The sequence below is a fragment of the Melozone crissalis genome, unplaced genomic scaffold (assembly GCF_028551555.1).
Source record: "Melozone crissalis strain CALT ecotype California unplaced genomic scaffold, PUWL_Pcris_2 ptg000042l_1, whole genome shotgun sequence".
NCBI classification, from domain to species: domain Eukaryota; kingdom Metazoa; phylum Chordata; class Aves; order Passeriformes; family Passerellidae; genus Melozone; species Melozone crissalis.
In genome coordinates this window covers 64,852,242-64,858,241 of record NW_026535820.1, presented here as the reverse complement: position 1 = coordinate 64,858,241, position 6,000 = coordinate 64,852,242, and the positions used below count along the sequence as shown (strand labels likewise).

At 44.0% G+C, this 6,000-nt stretch overlaps 1 protein-coding gene across 1 annotated transcript in view; it reads left to right on the top strand.

Annotated features, from left to right (window-relative positions):
• The first annotated feature begins 207 nt into the window (after positions 1–207).
• The window catches only part of TGFBR1 (transforming growth factor beta receptor 1), a 33,459-nt gene continuing 27,666 nt past the window's right edge, over positions 208–6,000 (top strand). The window contains exon 1 of the mRNA XM_054284559.1: positions 208–294. The gene's annotated coding sequence lies outside the window, so the exon portion shown is untranslated. The remainder of the gene's footprint in view (positions 295–6,000) is intronic.

Here is a 6,000-nt window from a genome sequence, read left to right as displayed (position 1 = left end):
TTGTCGGGGCTGCCCGCGGCCGCCGGGGGGCGGGGCCGGGGCGCGGCGACCAATCAGGCGGCGGCGCCGCCGCCGCGTCGGCGGCATTCGCGGCTGGAGCGGAGCGGGAGGGCGTACGCAGCGAGAACGCCGCGCCGGTCCCTGGGCGGGCGGAGCGGGCGCGCGTCGTGAGGCGGATCCTGGCTCCGGGGAGCCGCGGCCAGGACATGGCGGCGGCCGCTCGGCGGCCGCGGCGGCGTGCCTGGGCCCTGCTGTGCCTGGCTGTGGCCGCGCTGCTCTGCCCCGCGGCGGGCGGTGAGTGCGCGGGGGGGGCGCGGGAGCGGAGGGAGGCAGCGGGTGTGGCGGTGGCGCCCGGGGTGGGGTGTTGGGGGTGCGTGAGGAGAGCGGCGGGGGGCGGCGGGTCCCCGCCGGTTCCTTTCAACAACATGGCGGAGGGGCCGGCTGGGGCGGAGTCATCTCCCCCCCACCCCCGGTGTCCGAGCCCGGCGGGGACCGGTCGGCCCTTTGTTGGCCGAGAGCGGCGGCGGCTCCGCTGGAGGGGCGGCGGGGATGGCTCCCTCGGCCCCCGCCGCTATTTCTTCGCCCCCGCTGAGCAGCGCTTCGGGCGGTGTCAGCCCTCGGTAACTTTCTATCCCGAGTCTGCCCGGGTGGGTGCGTGTGGCCTTGGCCCGCGAAGGCAACTTGGATACCTGGAGCTGGTGGACGTCCGCCGTCTGTCTGTCCGCCAGCCCCTGAGAGCCCCCCGGCTCCCGGGCGAGATGTAGCGGCAGGAGCGGCAGCCCCGGGCCGCCGCAGGGCGCTCGCAGCCGTGCCCGGGAGGAGCGGCCGGCGCAGAGACGTGTTGAGTGTCCCACGTCGCGGAGGAGGTGACAAGGGGCTGCCCCCGCTGTGCTGCACGCCGCATCTCCGTGTGCCGCTGGCGCGGTGGTGGCGGGGGGGGGACAGGTGAACTTTTGGTCCAGCACGCCCTTGCCTGTGTGCTCGGCGAGGATCGAGCCGTGTGGAAATTAAATCTTTGGGTGAATATTGACGGCGAAACGGTTGTGTTCCTCCTGTTTCTTGTACCTGTGGTTTTTTGCGTGAGAGATTTGATGTCAGAGCTGTGCTGTTGCAGAGCTAATGCATGAAACATTGGAGTGCTTAACAGTATTCATAAATACAAGATTTGGCTAGTTTTCTTTTTTCGTTTTGGCTTTTTTAAATGTGCAGGTTATTCTGCGGTTAGCAGTTTGGGACATAGGGCCTAATAGACTGTATATTGCTATGGGTTTTAAAGAGGAAGTGGAGAAGCACCACAACTTTTTCAGTTACAGCTTTGAGACATCCCTCAGTCTGGATCTATACCATGCTGTACATAATTCAATCTAAAATGGTACTCATGCTGGGAAAAAAAGTTACTTAAAGCATCACTTGCTGTACTGAGATGTAGTGTTAATCACTCATATTCTTACTGAAGACAGTGCAAGTTCTCTGATGTGGAAACAGTGAAATAAGCTTAAGTTACCCATGGGTTGCTCTTGTGTTCTTGAAAAGGTGCGGCAGGCTTTAATAATTTAAAGCTTTCTTACATAACACATTCAGTTTAGATGTTGAAGGAAAATTTAGCTAAATTTGAGCTTTGAGCTTTGTCCCTTTTACTGCCTCCCATCAATCAACAGTTTTCCCTTAATCTGAGGCATGAAATTAAGGTCTAAAAGCTTTGTGTGAAAACAAGGCAACAGACTTCCATACAAAACCTTATGGGTGGAAGTGATGGCATACTACCTTTTGTTTAAAAAAAAAAAGAGAAATCCTCTATGTCCAATGGAATTGGGAGAAATCCTCTATGTTCAATGGAATTGGGAGAAATCCAGGGTTCCTGATCCATAACTCATCCAGAGACCCTGGTATGGGTTAGGCAGTTAATTTGCCTGAACATTGTGGTCTGAGTTGATAAAGTAATTCAGGGTATGATTTGGCTACTGGTACTTCTTATTGTGGGTTGACAGAAGTTGGGCATTTTCTGATTGCCTCTGCTGGGGCTGTTCTGCAATGTGCTGATGTTACTGTGTGGATGAGTCGACTTGCGAAACAGTTTATACAGAGGTCAGGCATGTAATGAATCCCAGCAGCTAGCTGAACAGTAGAGCAGCCTTAATTTTTAAGAGAGTCTGAAACTAAGCTTTCTGGTTTTCGCTGTGTAGGCCATAGTCTTTAGTCTTTTGAACTTCTGGGAAGTCACCACTTGGAAACTCTTGTATTCAGACAATTGCTTCTAACTGCAAACAAAGATAGCAATCTAATTGATACGGTGGAATAAATTTAAAAGTACAAGTAAAGATCTTTCTGTTTTCATAATGCTTGTGAAATTATTATCTGAGCTTTTAATTTTAGCTTTATCCAGTTAGTTTGGTTGTTTTAAGTGCATTCTTCTACCGAAGAAGAAACAAATTGTTACTGTGTCATGCTCTAAGAGGGATGAACATACCTCTGGGTAGTATTTTGGAGAGAGGACAAGAAAACTAAAAGTGCCATTTGGCACCTACATTTTTACAGGGAATAAAATGCCACTTTTTTGAAGTTGGGATTTTACACAAGGCTCTGTCATTACTTGCGAGTTGTGGGTACTTAATAGTAGTTTGTCTGAGTGCATCACTTTGTTTAACAAGACCTGCTGTTTGCAGGAAGGAAGTTCTGTTTAACAAACGTGGATGAAATCTATGTGAAAGTTTTCCTGAAAACTTGGTACCCAGTGCTGTTACTTTACAGCAGTGAAACTTAATTAGTGCCTCTGTGAGAAAAATGTGTTAGTGAAGGTCATGAACTATTGTGGTTTTGAAAACTGTACCTATGCCTCAGATATTTTAAGAACCAAACCTTTTTGTATCTTGAGCTAAAAGAGTTCGTAGATGAGTCAGGTGTATTGTTTGATAGGATTGTCTGAATTACGGACTCAGAAGCTGACTGTTGCACTGTTATGTATTATGCTTTTTTTCCTTTGGAAAGTTTTATTGGACAGGGAAAGACCAACCAGTGAGCACTACAGCCCTCTTGCTCATATCCCTAAAACTCTGGTTTTGTCTCTTGCACATCATAGCCTTGCTCCTTTATCCCTTGAGCTTCTGCATCTTGTGGAACCAAGAATTGTGATTGCTCCTCTGATGAAGTTCTACTTTCTGGTGAAGTTTTTGCTTCAAAATTTGTATTTTGCATGTAGGAACATTTATAATATCCCAAGAGAAGTGTCTTTTCAGCAAAATGTTGCTTTTGGGTGTTGCAACTATTTGTCTTTTTTTAAATTTGTAAAGCAAAGATATATATTATTAAAGTATTAACTGTGAAATTGTTAAATTTTTGCAATAAGATGTGAGTTTGAGGGGTTTTAGATCACCTCACAAGTTTTAACTTCTGTACTGCTCCATGTTAGCATCTTTTGGAAGGCGATGTGTCAACTTACAATTTCCAACTAGGAATTCTTTGGCTGAAGGTGCTGTTCTGTGCTAAACTGTTTGGTTGAAGTAGTGATGCAGGATGTAAACAAGTGTTGCATAGGGATTCAATGTGTTTTATGTAACTAAAAAAGGTTTTTCTGCAATTTTCTGTCTTCAGAAAGGTGGCAGATACAAAAAAAAGACTATTTCAGTAGGTAACTGTCTGGTTTTGATACAGATTTGTAAAAGTTAAGTGGATAGAGTGTACTTAATTCTCTGTTCACATTTTGTATATAGTATTAATACCTGAGCTCCTGGGAGCCAGCTGATTTTAGGTCTTGTCAAGCTGCATAATTTCAGTGTTTCATTTATGCAGCCAGCTTGCTTTACCCTCACTGGGGGCTTTCCAGACTATAACATTCATGTAAGAGAGACTTGGTAAAGGAAAGGCAAAACTGTCAAACTCAGAGTCTGAGCAACTACACAGGTAATGGTATTCAACACAAGATATTAATCTTGTGGTATGAGATACGAGAAATATGCTGTTGATCACTTGTATGACATGATACTGTCATAATGCACACACCCCCACTTTCAGAAGTGTTGTCTCACTGTTTCTTTTAGGATAGTCAGTCTCAAAAAGCAGACATTACTATGTAGAGTGGTAATGGTGCAGTGACCAAAATGCAATGTACAAAGAACTGCATTGCTGTTGACCCAATTTCTGCTCTTGGCTATGTCCCTGATTGTCTGTATGACTTCCAGTGCATTTGTTTAGCTGTTTGTACTGTCATTTCCCCAACCTTGTATCATTTAAACAAACATGAACTTTCACTAGTTGGTAGTGGAGTTTCATGCTAGTAGTTCCATCCAAAAACTGTTATAATAATTAAAAAAAAAAAGTTCTGTGCCGAGGACAGGCTTGATTAAAAACTTTTTTATGCTCCTTCAGTAGTTGTGAAAGTGCTCTTTGTGGTAGTAGATTTAAACGGTGTTTACCAAGTGCACTGAAATGTGTTTTACCTGAGAGATTACTGGCTCTGGAAGATCAGCTTTCATCAGAGTTCTCAGTTTCTCATCCCTTTCTGTTATCATTCCATACTAGAAATGTATGTATTCATTAAAGTGAGTATGGAGATCTGACTGGTTTCTATCTGAGTTTTTAAAGTTACTGTAAGTTTCTTTGAGAATAACAGAGACTACTTGGATGAAAAGCAAAACATTCTATCTCCAAGAGGACAACGATATGGGATTCTTTTTTCTTTTCTATCAGTTATTAGTGAAAGCGCTTGTTTAGAGGAATTAAATGATTTAACTACAGTTGATCTTTGACTCCTCATGCTGATGTTTAATAACATCTATTATGTGTTCATGTAGTTGTAGTTTGTTCTTTACACACAGATAACTGGAGAATGAGACATGGGCAAGGATATTCCAACTCCTTATTTTTGCCTCCTGGTACGGATTGTTGCTGAAGATGCTGAATTAGTCTAACTTGTACTAAAACGTGGAAGATCTACTGTTACTTGCTCGAGTTGGAAGGCATGAAGAACTGTTAAGTGGCCAGAGTAGGAAGGGGCCTGAAGCATTTTTAACGAGTTGGTTTACTGGGTTTTTTTAAGAGTGTGTCCACTAGAGAGCAGCAAAAACCTGTGTTCCTAGAAGCTTTGCTATTCAGCTGATTAGGCATTGTTTTCCCCTCTTATGGGAGGCGGAGAGTAGCTTCAGCAGGGAGTAGTGATTTATTTATGCCGAGGAAATAATTCCAATGTGTGTGACAGTGGATTGTGTCTTGTCAGGAGACGAGAAGATAGTGACCTCAAACCAGAACAAAAGTGTAAATTTTATCAAATTGCACTAAGTGGGTATTCTATAGCAATAGAGAGGTGGGAACAAAGTGAATGAGGAAGATAGGGCACAAAATGCATTCTTTAGTCATGGCTGGAACAGTGTGTCTCTACAGCTTCACAAGATGAGGAAGATGAGTAAGTGTAACAAGGGCAACCCAAATGTAATTTTTCACTTCAAGTAACTTGGCCTCTGCGCAGTGACTCAGTGTAAAAATGTCTGACCGAATGTATGTCTCTTGCTGTAGGCATTCAGATGCATGTGCTGTTGTGATGAGCGACAATTACTGTTTAAGTAGAAAAAAGTCATGGATTAAGCAAGTGAGATAAAGGTGTGCTCACTTCAAGAGTTGAAAGAAATAGTGTGTGTAAATATTTTAGGAAATTTTTAATGGTTTGGATAGATTGAAAAACATTTGTTCAGGCAAAAATTACCAAAGGGCCAGCAACATGAAAATGTTAAATTTTCTTGTTGTTAAACTGAATAATAAGACTTTCCTTACTTCCCTGATGAGGCAGGGAAAGATGTGCAAAAAGTGGTGCTGTTAAGCTTTACCTTCCTGAATGCTAGTTTTCATTTCATCTGCCTTCTAATTATTTTTTTCAACAGTCTTCATAGTAAAAAAAAAAAAAAAAAAAAATTCTAATCCCATTTGTAGGGTTTTCTTCCTCCCTTTTTCTCACTGGTCTGTGTGCTGGTGAATCTCTCTGAAACAGGGTTATCTTTCTATAGTGGGTCCTAA